The sequence below is a fragment of the Myotis yumanensis genome, unplaced genomic scaffold, assembly GCF_028538775.1.
Source record: "Myotis yumanensis isolate MYYU_CA2020_CCGP unplaced genomic scaffold, mMyoYum1.0.hap1 SCAF_6, whole genome shotgun sequence".
NCBI classification, from domain to species: Eukaryota; Metazoa; Chordata; class Mammalia; order Chiroptera; family Vespertilionidae; genus Myotis; species Myotis yumanensis.
Genome location: NW_027223757.1, coordinates 46663093 through 46678927, shown reverse-complemented (window position 1 = coordinate 46678927; position 15835 = coordinate 46663093).

Below are 15835 nucleotides of genomic sequence, written 5' to 3'. Positions count from 1 at the left end.
CTTCAGTCACCCGCCAGCCTGAAAACGGCCCTCAGCCCCTCACCCAGACTGGCCAGGCACCCCAGTGGGGACCCCCACCCTGAAGGGGGTGTGACCAGATGCAAACAGCCATCATCCCCTCATTCAGGCTGGCCAGGCACCCCAGTGGGGACCCCCACCCTGAACCAGGACACCCTTCAGGGCAAACCAGCCGGCCCCCACCCATGCACCAGGCCTCTATCCTATATAGTAAAAGGGTAATATGCCTCCCGGCACCGGGATCAGCGGAGCCGCGAGGCCTCCCGGCACCAGGATCAGCGTGACAGGGGGCAGTGTCCAAACCCCCTGATCGCCCTGCGGCTCTGTGTGTGACAGAGTGCAGCGCCCTAACCCCCTGATCGGCCCTGCTGTGTGTGTGACAGGGTGTGGCGCGCCAACCCCTCCCCCCCGATGGGCCCTGCTGTGTGACAGGGTGCGGTGCCCTAACCCCCTGATTGGTCCTGCTGTGTGTGTGACAGGGTAAAGCCATAACCTCCCCATCAGCCCTTCCCTGAGTGTGACAGTGGCTGTGCCCCAACCCCCTGATTGGCCCTGCTCTGTGGGTGATAGAGGGCGGCGCCCCAAACCCCTGACCCACCCTGCTCTTTATGTGACAGGGGGCACTGCCCCAACTCTCCTATTGGCCCTACTCTGTGAGTGACAGGGGGGAGCTCCTCAACCCCCTGATCGGCCCTGCTCTGTGCATGACAGGGGGGAAGCTCCCCAACCCCCTGCTCTGTGCGTGACAGGGGGAAGCTCCCCAACCCCCTGATGGGCCCTGCTCTGTGCATGATAGGGGGTGGCGCCACAACCTCCCCATTGACCCTGCCTTGAGTGTGACAGGGGGCAGTGCCCCAACCCCCCAATCGGCCCTACCCTGAGTGTGACTAGGGGTGGCATTGCAACCTCCCAATTCGCCCTGCTCTGTGCATGACAGGGGGCGGCGCCCCAACTCCCCAATCGGCCCTTCTCTGAGCCCAACCAGGGGCTGCACCTAGGGATTGGGCGTGCCCTCTGCCACCCGGGAGCGGGCCTAAGCCAGCAGGTCGTTATCTCCCGAGGGGTCCCAGACTGCGAGAGGGCACAGGCCGGGCTGAGGGACCCCTCCTCCCCCCTCCGAGTGCACAAATTTTTGTGCACCGGGCCTCTAGTCTATAATAAAAGAGAAACATGGTAATTAGCGTACGACCGCTACCCTTCCCATTAGCTAATCAGGGCGATATGCAGATTAACTGCCAGCCAAGATGGCGGTTAACCACCAACAAAGATGGCGGCTAATTTGCATATGTAGGCACAATGCTGGGAGGCGAAAGGGAAAGGACAGAAGAAGCCCCCTGCCACTGACGGTGATCGGAATCCCAGGGGAGAGCTAAGAGCCGGGGGCCCTGGGGGCCGCCTTTGCCCTGCCCCCCAGCTGTGATCAAAGAACCAGGCGCTTTTGCCACCCCGGCCAGTGATAGTGGGAAGCAGGGGTGGAGCCAGCAATGGGAGCTGGGCAGGGACGGAGCCAGCAGTCCGGGGAGCTAGGGATCCCTTGCCCAGGCCTAAAGCCTTGGCCAAAGACATTAGGCCTGGGCAGGGGTGGAGCCTGCAATCATGGGGAGCTGGGGGTCCCCTACACAGACCTAACGCCTTGGCCAGAGGTGTTAGGCCTGGGCAGGGGCAGAACCAGCCATCGCAGGGAGCAGGGGCGGAATCAGCGATCCCTGGCAGCTGGGGGTCTCCTGTCCAGGCCTAAGGCCTTGGTCAGAGGTATTAGGTCTAGGCAGGGGCAGAGCGGGAGATCGCGGGGAGCTGGGGGTCCCCTGCCCAGGCCTAATGCCTTGGCCAGAGGCGTTAGGTCTACGCAGGAGCGGAGCCTGCAACGAGGAGCTGGGGGTCCCCTGCCCAGGCCTAAGGCCTCGGCCAGAGGTGTTAGGCATGGGCAGGGGCGGAGTCAGCAATTGTGAGCAGCTGGGGGTCCCCTGCCCAGGCCTAACACCTTGGCCAGAGGAATTAGGTCTAGGCAGGGGCAGAGCGGGAGCTCGCGGGGAGCTGGGGGTCTCCTGCCCAGGACTAATGCCTCCACCAGAGGCCTTAGGTCTTGGCAGGGGCGGTGCCAGAGATCGTGGGTAGCAGGGGCGGAGCCAGGAATGGTGGGAGCTGGGGGTCCCCTGCCCAGGCCTGACACCTCTGCCGAAGGCCTCAGGCCTGGGCAAGGGGCCGATGCAGTGATCGGCAATCGGAGGGTGATGAGGGTCAACTCCTCTGGCCCAGGCATCAGGCCTGGGAGGGGGGCAGAGCCAGCAATCGGAGGGGGCTGGAGGTCCCCTGCCCAGGCCTGAAGCCTGGGTCAGAGGCATCAGGCTTGGGTGGGGGGTGGAACAAGCGATCAGAAGGAGATGGGGGTCCCCTGCCCAGGCATGATTCCTGGGCCAGAGGCATCAGGCCTGCGTGGGGGGCAGAACCAGTGATGGGGGGAAATGAGGGTCCCCTGCCCAGGCCTGACATCTCTGGCAGAGGCATCAGGCCTGGGCAAGGGTCTGATCCTGCGACTGGAGAGTGATGGGGGTCAACGCCTGAGGGCTCCCAGTATGTGAGAGGGGGTAGGCTAGGCTGAGGGACACTCCCCACCCCCCCCCCCCCCACCCAGTGCACGAATTTCGTGCACCGGGCCCCTAGTTTATATTATAACATTTTTTAATAGAAAGCAAAATTAGTCCAAGTTTCCTCACCTTTATGTTACCAGGACAGGTAAAACTAAAAATCTACTAACCATGGAAATTATATTTGACATAATTTCCACCTCAAACAGATACGAGAAAATGAAACCTTAAAAATTATCAAAGTGCCTCAGGTCACACAACAATTAAAAAATAAATCTAGTATGCAAATCCAGAGCTCCTCTTTTAAAAACACATAATAAGCAAAAAGATTACATCAGAAGAACTTCTAATAATGCAGTAATTGAGTAAACACTATAAAACTATCTTTAGAATAATAATAAAAGGAATATAAGACATACTAAAAAGTCTTTATAGAAAATGTTTAAATGTAGCCAAATTTTACAAAGAATAAAATAGAACTTATAGAAATGAAAAACCCAGTAATTGCTTCTGGTTTTCATATCCAATAACTCCAAGCAAAGTTCTAACCTCATTCTAAAAATAACTTTTAAAGCTGGCAAATATATTTTTTTTAATCTGCTTGATTTTATTTGAGGATTAAAGAGACAGGAATGACTTACATGACAAGGCCTAGGATGAGAAAGACAAGAAGAGCTCTGCATTTGGGGGCACTTTTCCTTGATGGGTTTAGAACATGATGTCAGAGTGTATGTTTAGACTATTTCTTACTTGTTTAAGATGGCAACATATAGAATTTCTGAAACCAAGCTCCATACATAACTAGTAATACCTTATGGACTTCTTAACATGTTTTTTATGTTGTTTTTCTCTACCAATTAACCAAAAGAAAGCTATCATAGACAGAAGTAAAATGTGCGATGCCTCCATATGGCTATTCTGGCTTTTCAAAGTATAGCTATAGAGTTGGATCTCAATTCTGCCTTTAGTGTTAGAATCATAGTCTTGAGAGTAGAACTACTGAACCTTTTTTCTCCCATATCTCCATCTATTCTAGTGTGTATCATTTGTGTGAAAGATAAATATCTCATATTGCAAGGAGCACAGATGTGCCTCTCCTTCTAGGATATAATGATGAAAAACTCCAGTAAGCATTCATTTTGGGAATGGATTTTACAGAATACCAACTCATACTGCAAAACTAATTTATCCTTTTGTGAACAACAAACATGCACCCAAATTTTTCCCCATGTGCCAGAATACATATTGTAACAAATAGAAGATTTTAGAAAAACATGTATTTACCAAGTTCTGGAGCAGTGCTTAATCATAGCAATACCATAGGTTTTTATGAGGAAAATCCATTACTTTAATATGTTGCAGTATCTCCTAATCTAGAACATTGTACTGCTACAGTATTTCAAAGAAGCAATCTTGTTATGAAAGTTGTTTTGACCTCAGGGAAGCAATAGGAAATCTCTAACTTAACTTATGAAACATTATGCATGCCTTGCAGAATTGGGCATTTCATTTCTGACCCTTTGTTTACTGTTTGCTTTTGTTTATTTATAATTAAGAACTTAAAGAAGAAAATTAAGCTTTACTATTTGTCAATGTAAAAGATTAAAACATTTGAACAATGCCTCGATGTTTTCCATTATATTTGGGGTTTGACCTAATTTCTGGGTTCTCTACCAAATAAAAAAAAATCAGTACAAACTGAAGAGTCTCTAATTGCTTCAAATACTGCATCACCAGCACCTCCAAGATAATCAGTGCATAAACAGCCTTACTTTTGTAACTCATGTCTGAAAGGAAAATATCCCCTTTGATATCCAAGTTTACCATCTTCATTAGTTTTCTGTGGCTGCTTTAACAAACTAGCACTAATTTGTGGCTTACAGGAACAGCAATTTATTTTCCCCACGCCTCTTCCAAGGTCTGGTAGCTCCAGCATCCCTTCGCTTGAGGCTGTATCACATTACCTTCTTTTCTTCGAGTCTGTCCCAAAATTTGCTTCTACCTCTCTCTTAATAAGGATACATGGGATTGTGGTTAGGGCTCCCCAAACGTAAACTTTTCATCTCAAGAGCTTTATTTTTATCACATCTTTTATCGTGTAAAGTAATATTCACAGGTTTCAGGAAACTGACATGTCTATCTTTGGTGCTATTTTTCATCCCGGCACAAGTCATCTGTGATTTTAATCTCATACTTTTCTGCCACTTCTGAGATTTTTCTCCCTTTGATACCCATCCTTCCCCCTGCCTCCTCCCTTTCCCTCTTTTATTATGCCTAATTCAATGATTCCTTCCTCTCATCCTATAATCATAACGTATTCATTTTCTAGAGTTGCCATAACACAATACCAGAGATTTGGGTGGTTTAAAAAAACAGATATTTATTTTCTCACAATTCTGGAGGCTAAAAGTCTGAGATCAAAGTGTTGGCAGATTTGGTTCTTTTGAGGCCTCTCCCCTTGGCTTGTAGATGGCTGGCTTTTCTCTGCGCTCATATGGTCTTCTCTCTGTACACATTTACCCCCAATTTCCTTTTCTTATAAGGACTACAGTTATACTGGATTAAGGTCCACATTACTGACTTCATTTTATCTTAACTACATCTTTAGAAACTCCACCTCCAAGGACAGCCACATTCTGAGGTCCTGGGGATTAGGACTTCCGCATATAAATCTGGGGGAACACAATTTACCCCATACACAGACCATCCTTTCCCATGCCGAGAAAACCAAAAACCCAAAATCTTCCATCTAAAGAACTACTCCCTCCAAGTACCAGCTGTAGCAGACATTTACTTCCCATCAAATCTGCTATGCTCCTCCACACTCCCTGTCCCTCTTGCTGTCAGGAGGAGCCTTGGGACTAATTTTTGGGAGGCAGTACTACAGTTCTAATGGACCTGTAGGGGCTTGGACGGTGAAAATGTGGCTATAAAGAAGAAAAGTAATTTCATTCTAGGTCACCGTCTTATACTAGTAAGACTGGCAGCAAATCGATTATGTTTGCTTCACAAAAAGCCATTTCTGTGATATCTCAGTTGCATTTTGTTCTCGTGTCCTCAGTTCTTACCAATGGAGGCTATAAGAAACAGTCTTATGACATCCATTATGCCATTTACTATGGGAAAACTATTTAGTGCATCTGCAAATCTCTTTGCTTCCCCTGTGGGTCCCTTTTCATCTTTTGGTTAATGGTAGTCTTTGTAAATGGGGTATTTGTTTATTTTTTGTTTGTATGTTTGTTTGTTTTTGTTTTGCTTAAAAGCCATATTTTGGATGCCAGTTATAGAATGTAGGCTCATGGGGGTAACAACTAGGGTTGTCTTGGCCATTCATGCATCCCCAATGCCTAGCCAGGTGCTCAATAAACATTTATTAAGTAAATGAGCGAGCCAACTTTATAAGGCAATGTGGTCTAAATATCTGCAGTTATTTTTCCCAAAAAATCTGCACTTTTTTTAGAGAGAGAGATTCTTTTTTAAAATACCTTTTTATTGATTTCAGAGAGAAAGGCAGAGGGAGAGAGAGATAGAAACATCAATGATGAGAGAAAATCGTTGATCAGCTGCCTCCTGCACTCCCCACACTGGGGATTGAGCCACAGCCTGGGCATATGCCCTGACCAGGAATAGAACCCTGACCTCCTGGTTCATAGGTTGACGCTCAACCACTAAGAACAGTGGCCAGGCCAGATGTGCACTTTCTATTCTTACTTGTATTTCTCGGCACATAATTGTTTTGTTTATCCTTGGTACAAGAATGATTTCTGTATAAATAATTCTGGCATGTACTTTCTTTAAATTATGAATGTATTTATTGCAAATGTTATAAAATATATTAAATAAACATTTAATTGACTGAAACGTTTAATCGTTTGATATATATTATTTCTACAAACTGGATACTTTTTGAATGATGCAATGCTGAGGCCAGTCCTAGGAAGAGACTTTCTGCATTCATTTTACAGCAGGCATCCAGAATGGGTTAAGGAAGAGGTTCTGAAAGTGTCAGTCAGAAACCTCCCCAAAATCTTCCAAGGGGGACTGTGAGATCAAAACTATTTTTAAAATAGTACTAAGACATTATTTGCCTTTTTCGCACTTATTTTCTCCCGAGCACATAGTGAAGTTTTTCAGAGGCTACATTATGTGTGATATCATAATAAATTGAATCAAGAAGGTAACTATCTTCTATTAAGCCTGTGAAAAAGAAATCAAAATGAAGCACACAATTTGAATGTGCTCTTAAACCAAACACTTAGAGACACATAATCACATTTTAAAATTGTCCTGATTTCCATGAAATGCTCTGTCCTTAAACAAAACTTAAGCTTTCTCCATACTAGCTTATAGCTTCCTTGTCAATCAAGTATGGGTATTTACAAACAATTCAGTTTATACAGGGCCACTGCTGTAACAATCACAATAGAAGCAATGCACTTCTGCATTCACGCTTTGTAAGCTAAGCCTTAACTGCGGAAAGCCCAGTTTCTACAAACTTTTAGTTTTGAAGTCTCCCTGTTCATGAATAGTTTCTTTTGAGCTGAATAAGATACTCATATCAAGGAAAGTTCTCTGTGTTTCCTTTCGACAAACCTATTGTTAAAAGGATTTGCAAAAACCTGAAACAATGCCAGTCTTCTCACTAAAATTGTTTTGTTCTAGATTAATTTAACAAAAAATATGTTATTTATGTTAATAGGCTTTTACCATAGTCATTTTCAATAGCTATTTTAATTTATTCATTTTAATTTTTAACATGGTAAATAATGGTAGATATAAGCTATATACAAAAGCTCTTTGGGAGATCCTCAAAATGTTTAAGACCACAAAGTTTCCTGAGATCAAGATGTGAGGACCACCGAGTTAAACGAAGGAGCTCCTTCCTCAATGCTGTAGGGAAACAAAACAAAAGTTTCCCCTTTCACTACTCCTTGGACCACTACTTCCATGGAACACCTATGATGTCACAAAAAGGCAACATCTTGAAACGAGAGGAATCTAAGTGAGGGCTACACAATAGACAATAGGTCTCCAAATACACCCCAAAGTGTTTTTTATTTTCACTTCCACCCTACATTCAAACCGGAATTACCTTCTCTCAATTCCTGAGAAATTAAAATGTTTACCTGATTCTCCTGGTACAATTCCCTATCAAAAAGGTTTCTGACATACTCCTTTGAGAACCTTATATTTCTGATGCCACTACCCAGAGCTATTTTTTATTTTTAATATATTTTTATTGATTTTAGAGAAGGGAGAGGGAGAGAGAGAAAAAAACATCAATGATGAGAAAGAATTATTGATCGGCTGCTTCTTGCATCCCTCGCACTGGGGATCGAGCCTGCAACCTGGCCATGTGCCCTGACCAGGAATGGAACTATGACCTTCTGGTTCATAAGTCGATGCTCAACCACTGAGCCACTGTGTCCAGGCCCAGAGATCTTTTTACATACGGCTTATTTCTTAGCAGTGTGGCCTTTCTCTGGAATGACAAATATATTTTCTAGAAGTGCCAACTCTGATATATTGTTAGTGGTTAGCTAAAACATTGTTTGAAAAGGATTCTGAGGCATTTCCAGGCTTAGCAAGACAAATACCATAATTGATTACTCTGGGTAGACTGTGGGTGCTAGAAAAAAGAGTGTTAACTTATGTGTGTGCATTTGCTTACTGTGTGAAATCAGTTGGAATTGCTATGGTCAAACAGATGTAAGAGTGAGACAGTTTTTAGTCCAAGTAAAAATTACACAGAAATATAGTTACCATGATTGGATAAAACCAATAAGATCACCCTCATAAACAAATTCAATCCACTTAAAATATAAGCATAGATTTTAAGATTCAAATAAACAAATTAATTTAAAAGAACACAAGAATTGCCTTAAAAGTTTGCAATAACATATCCTGTGCATCTATACTAGTATAACAGATTTTTTTTTTACCTTTCTCTTAGGATAGATGCCAACTACCCTTGACTTTGGCACTTTTACAACTTTGGCCAGAACTTACATTCAGAAGCAATCTCCTCAGAATGAAATTTCAGAAGGTGAATTTTAGAGATGCCAGCTGTGGCTCTTTACAACTTCCAGATGCTGTGACTGCTGCTATTATAGTGTGGCACCTGCTACAAGTTCTTCATTTCTTTACACTGTATCATCTTGTTGGTGTAATTAATAATTAATACATGGAGAACAAAAACCTGATACTTACAGAGAAGAGGCTGGTGGTGACCAGAGGTGAGGGGGTGTGGGTGGGCAAAATGGGTGAAGGTAGGCGAAAGATACAAAAAGAAAACAAAAGATGAAAAAGAAAGACACACGTTGTTGCTGGAGACTTGAGCCAGTCTGACTTTTTCCTTGCTTGGAAGGAAGCACAGATAACTATATATTTCTTTAGAATATGTTTCTATGAGTATTAACTCTACACACCACTGCCTTAGCAGTGATACAAGCCGGCAATATATTCTTTTAAATCACATTCTGTTGATAAAATAGAAGAATTTTCAGCCCCTTTGAGAACAAGGCCCAAGCACTGACAAGAACATTAACTTAGTCCTTTTTGGATTTGCCTTTTTGTCATTTTGCCTGGGGATTATACTGTGAAGAAGTATACACAGGGAAGGAAGTGAAGCCTGGAGCTAATAAATCTGGCTCTAAATATAGCATTGTGAAGAAATTGCGGGGGGGGGGGGGGGGGGGGGGGGCACAAAACCTGAAAAGACTAACGTAGAATTTGTTCCCTTGGAAACGAGAATACTTATTGCTTTAGAAACACAATTTTCCCAATGATGAGGCTCTATAATGAATTTCTGACAATATAATCACAAAGAACACTAGTGAGAAATAAATTGGCAGCATAAACATATACATAATTTTATAGTTTACATTTGCATGCGTTGACTCCATAGGTCAGACTGCAGAGATTATATATCAAAGATAAAGTGATGTGAACAAGAAGCAATGCCGGTTATTACTTTAATGATGAATGTGCAAGGTCACAATGAGTAGAAATTTGCTCCCTCAACTCCCAGAAAAACCTACAAATAATATCAAAATGGAGTTTTAAACCTCATTTTGGAATAAAAAGAAATATATATATAAAAGAACATTACAAAATCCTATATAATAAAGAGGTAATATGCAAATAGACCATCACACCCTCTCAAGATGGCTGCCTACAACCAGGGGTTAGTGAGGGACAACCAAATGATTGAACAAGCAGGTTGTGTGGGGCGACCAGGCCGGCAGGGGGGTTAGTGAGGGGCGACCAGATGACTGAACAGCAGGCTGCGTGGGGTGACCAGGCTGGCAGGGGGGCAGTGAGAGGTGACCAGGAAGGCAGGCAGGTGAGCGATTAGGAGCCAGTGGTCCAGGATTGTGAGAGGGATGTCTGGGATTTGGCCTAAACCGGCAGTTGGACATCCCCTGAGGGGTCCTGGATTGGAGAGGGTGCAGGCTGGGCTAAGGGCACCCTTCCCCCCCACCCCCGTGCATGAATTTCATGCACTGGGCCTCTACTAGATAATAGGTAGGTGGACCTGTAGGATTTAAATAAAGAAAAAGGTGATTATTAGGAAATAGCATGAGTTTCTTATGAATAGGTCTTGAAAAAATTTACTTCTAAGAGCAATAAATTTGAATTCTGAAATTCCATAAATAAGGTAGCATTCCATGATCTTCCTCTTAAACAAGTGGAGAAATATGGTATTTAAGCCAATCATCTTCAAAGGTACATGTTAAGCCTCTTTTATAAAGTAAATGAATTAGACGTAGATGCCCCTAAAGTCCCCTCTAGCTCTAAAATATTTTAAATCTAGGATCCTAATGGATCATTGTCACCAGCTTATCAGAGGAATACAGCCTTTATTCTCTCTTAATCAATTTTGTTAACTTGAATAAAAACTTTTGTGTTTGTTTTGTTAATCCTCACCTGAGAATATTTTTCCATTGATTTTTAGAGAGAATGGAAGTGAAGGGGGGAAGAGAGAGAGAGAGAGAGAGAGAAACATTGATGAGAGAGAGACACATTGATTGGGTGACTCCTGCACACACCCCTGCCAGGGCCTGGGATGGAGCCTGCAACCAAGGTACAGGCTTTTGACTGGAGTTGAACCTGGGACCCTTCAGTCCATGGGCGGTCCCTCTACCCACTGAGCCAAACTGGCTAGAACAATAAAGTCTTAAACCATATTTTTCAAACTGATAGGTGACAGGTATTGGCAGAAATAACATTGCTGAATGACGCATTTAATTTTTTAAATAATCTCAAATGGTTAGGACAGTTTGTTTTTCTTGGTATCCTCAGGGCATATCACAAAGGCTGGCATAGAGTAGACCTCAAACACTATTTGCTGAAAGAATAATGAATAAGTGGGTCAAACTAACAAGGTGAAATTTATCAAATAAAATTAATTTGTCCAGGTACAGAATAGACTAAGCCTGGTTTGATAGCAATTTAGATAAATACCAGTCAGATACAGTTCATTACCAGCTCAATTTAAGCCAAGAGTCCAATTAACAGAAGTATAATACCTAGGGAAATTAATCTCACTGTCATCTGCTCTAGTCAGGCTATGTGCAAAATACTAAATTCCTTTTGGGTACCACTTTCTAAGACTGACCTTGGCCAGCCAGAGTTCAATGAGAGAGGATAGCCAGGCTCTTTAGAAGTCCGGGAATCTTGTCAGAAGATAGCATTGAAGGGTCTGAGATGTTTAATGTGGGAAAGGAAAACAGGAGGGATATGCCTTGAATATTTGGAGAATTGTCATGAGAAAGATTTATTAGAGTCATTCTGTGGATCACCCAAGGAAAGAATATGAAAGCCACGGGGAAACAGATCTTGCTTTAGTATAAAGAAGAAATTTCTAACAGATCTGTCCAAAAACAAATTAATCTACCTTGCAAGGAAGGGAACACTTCATCATTTTAAGCGTTCAAGCAAAAAGTATAGTCTACCAGGACCTTGCAGAAAAAATTATTGCTGCAGATGGATATTAGCATGAATGATCTGAAGAGGCTTTCCTGACTTGATGTTCTGTGTGATTTGCTGCCTACCTCTCCAACATTATCATAATCTCCCTTTTCACTGACTATCTTCATTTTATTTAATACCGTATCAGGTCTCTCTTTGTACTGTCTATCATTATTCTCATTTATTCAGGAGGTAGTCTTATAATCTGACTTTCTTTGCAAAGATAGAGGAGGAGAAATCACTTCTTAAAAATCACAAAATCTTTGTTCTAATAGCCAATGGACTTGCATTTATTTTCATTCGCTTTGACTCTGTTGAGGTATTGTTAACTATTCCATCCTACCTTCTTGCATCCCTTATTTCTATCTTTTTAAATTTCATAATCTTCTTTAGTGTTCTTTTTTTCTCTTCTTCCACCCATGAATAATAGTGATTTCTTAAGGAATTGATGTTTTCTATGTATAGGATTTACTGCCATTTTTTGATGGTGGGATTAAGGTACTGTTAAATCTCTTACCACAATAAGATAATATGAGCAATATAATTTACATGGTCTCTGTAATTTCTCTACAATGACAAATAGTAAATGCAATTGCAAATAGTAAAGAGCCCCCCACTTATCGTGGTGTGTATGTTCCAATACTCCCAGTTGATGCTTGAAACCATGGAGTGTCCGGTATTTGCTGGCACCCTGCCCCGGGGGCGAAAAGAACCCCTCCCTCTCTTGGGCCGGTGAGAAACTGACCTCACCACACTGACGTCCAGAAACTGCCCCACCCCGGTGGAAAGTCCCTGCCGGACAAACGGCTCCTGGAAATGGCCAAAACCGCAGGACAGACAGCAGGTTTCACCTGACTCCGGAAAACCCCCACTGCCACCAGTTTCTGCCAGCATAAAAACTTGCCCCTGCTCCAGTCTGGCGAGGCTTCTCCTGCTCCCCTCTCTGAGCTGGTGAACCCGCCCGTGTGCTCCCAATAAAGCCTGTTTAATCTGGTCTCTATTTGGACTCACGGTTTTTCCTTGCGGCGGCGTAAAACCTAATATGGAGAGTACCTGACCTCACATGTACCGTGTTTTTTCCGATACATGCATACCCACGACAAAGTTTAATTTATAAATAATGCACAGTAAGAGGTTAATAACAATAACAAATGATAAAACAGACCAACATAACATCTACACTAATAAAAGAGAAACATGGTAATTGGCGTACGACCGCTACCCTTCCCATTGGCTAATCAGGGAGTATATACAAAGTAACTGTCAGCCAAGATGGCGGCCGGCAGCCAGGCAGCTGATGCGAACAGGGAGGCTTGCTTCCTTCAGTGACAGAGGACTCCAACGTTCCCCGCCGGCCTCTGAGCTTCAGTTGGAAACATAGTAACATTTATAGAAGATAAACAAAAGCCCAGAAACCTCCTGTCAGTCAGCCGGGATCTCAGAGCTGGAGTCGCAACATTGTTTCAAATACAGAAAACAAAGGCCAGAAACCTGCTTTCAGCCGAGCCTCAGAGAGAAAGCCGGCTCTCAGCTCCAGAGACAGCCATAGGAGGTAAATAAATGACAGAATGAAAAAAAAGAGAGAAAAAGGAGAGGTTTGGAGCTCCAGTCGCCCACCAGCCTGAAAACAGCCCTCAGCCCCTCACCCAGACTGGCCAGGCACCCCAGTGGGGACCCCCACCCTGAAGCAGCAAGATGGCGGCTAATTTGCAAACTGAAGGCAGGCGGCAGCAGGCAAGGCTGTGTGCGGTCTGGGACCCGGATCTGTGACCCTGCCGGGCGGGATCAGCGGAGCCTCGAGGCCTCCCGGCACCGGGATCAGCATGACAGGGGGCAGCGCCCAAACGCCCTGATTGCCCTGCGGCTCTGTGTGTGACAGGGTGCAGCACCCCAACCCCCCCCCCACGGGCCCTGCTCTATGTGAGACGGGGTAGAGCCATACCTCCCCATCGGCCCTGCCCTGAGTGTGACAGTGGCGGCGCCCCAACCTCCTGATCGGCCCTACTCTGTGTGTGACAGGGGGTGGTGCCCCAACTTCCCTATTGGCCCTGCTCTGTGCGTGACAGGGGGGAGCTTCCCAAACCCCTGATTGACCCTGCTCTGTGTGTGACAGGGGGCAGCGCCCCAACCCCCTGATCGGCCCTGCTCTGTGCGTGGCAGGGTGTGGCGCCACAACCTCCCCATCGACCCTGCCTTGAGTGTGATAGGGGGCGGTGCCCCAACCCCCCAATCCGCCCTGCTCTGTGCATGACAGGGGGCGGCGTCCCAACCCCCCAATCCGCCCTGCTCTGTGCATGACAGGGGGCGGTGCCCCAACCCCCCAATCCGCCCTGCTCTGTGCATGACAGGGGGCGGCGCCCCAACTCCCCAATCGGCCCTGCTCTGAACCCGACCAGGCGCTGCACCTAGGGATTGGGCCTGCCCTCTGCCACCCGGGAGCAGGCCTAAGCCAGCAGGTCATTATCTCCCGAGGGGTCCCAGACTGCAAGAGGGCACAGGCCAGGCTGAGGGACCCCCCTCTCCCCCCCTCCCCCCGAGTGCACAAATTTTTGTGCACCGGGCCTCTAGTACTGTAATAAAAGCTATGAATGTGATCTCTTTCTAAAATTATCTTATACACTGTACTCACTTTTTTCTTGTGCTGTGTTTGTGGCTGTCATCCATGTTTTCTGACTATGTGGCCAGAACACGGGCAAATAATTTTGTTTTTATTTTTGAGAGCACATGGTCTCTTCACTCTGTGCGCTACACTTGGCTTTATTATGTGCCCTACAGCATTGCCACATAGTGCCAGAGTTCCTCTGTCCTTCCATGTTTCATGCCCTGCTGCCTCCTTTGCACTTATGAACGTAGGTTCTATTGGGCATCTTCTTCCAGAAGAGCCTGGTTTCCTTGTAACTAAAGACTTGCTTTGAATGGTATCCTTTCTCCTTGATCAACTTCAACTGTCCTGGAAATGTGACAGCTTCTTCATTAGCAGATGCAGTTCTTCAGTAATTTTTATATTTTTTTAGTCCAAACCTATTCCTGAATCTGTGTAATTATCCCTTACTTGCAATAAATGGTTTGGTGTCACTCGTTTCAGAAAATCCCTTGCCGAAGTCTTCTGTATATGCTTTCTGGTCCAACACATTGCCATCAATCGGAACACATTTTCTGTTCATGTTTTCCACCCACAAATATAATGCCTTTTCCATTTTAACTAAGTACATATCATGCACTGTGGCTATAATTTTTGCAGGTTGAGGTGAAACAGCAACTAGCATGAATTTATTTTTCCTTTGTTACAATTTCACGGATAAAGGATTCTTTCTTACCTTAGATCTTAGCAACCTCAGCATAAATTTTTTTTCCACATCAAGTTGAGAACGTTCCAACTTCTCACTTGAAGAAAGAATTTATGGCTTCTCTTTGACATATCCGAACTGCAGCACAACTACTCTTGTGCTTTGGGGCCATTTTAAGTAAAGTAAGGTTACCTGAACACAAGCACTGTGAGAGGAAGGGAGAGGTAGAGAGAGACAGAAACACCGATGATGAGTAAGAATCGTTTATCAGCTGCATCCTGCACGCCCCCTACTGGGCATGAGCCCACAACCTGGACATGTGCCCTTGACCTTAATCGAACCCCGGGTCCCTTCAGTCCCCAGGTGGAGGGTCTATCCACTGAGCCAAACCAGCTAGGGCCATATACACTTATTACCTTGTGTTTATATTTCTTCATTATTTGATGGGACTGATCAACTCCATGGGAGAAATAGGAAAGGCTCTAGAATGCATGAAAATAATTTCCAGCCTTTATGGTATCCGAATTATTCATCCTTGTGCAAACAAATTACCTTCAGTAATGTCTCCTAAAATATATTAGGAGACATTACTGAAGGTAATTATATACCTTCTCTGAGCCCATGTAAAAATTAAACACGACTCCCTATAGAGGGGATGCTAATACAGGCGCCGGCAGAAGAAAAAGAAAAGTGGTTAATTTGATTATCACTGCGCGGGAATATTAGGGCTAATGCAAACACAGACTAACACTAAAGGAACACCTAAGGACCTTGGCCCAGAACTCTTGGCCCGGCTCCCCTCAAACCACACCGGGCGGACACGCCTCCCGCGCGGGGTGGGCGGGGCTGCGGCTCTCGGCCGGTCCCGCCCTCGCCGGGGCGCGCGTTCGGTAATTGCTTGGGCGGTGGAGTCTGTTGTCCCTCCGCGCGGCCCGTTCCGCCGGGCTCCTGCCGCCCGTGGGCTGACGTGTC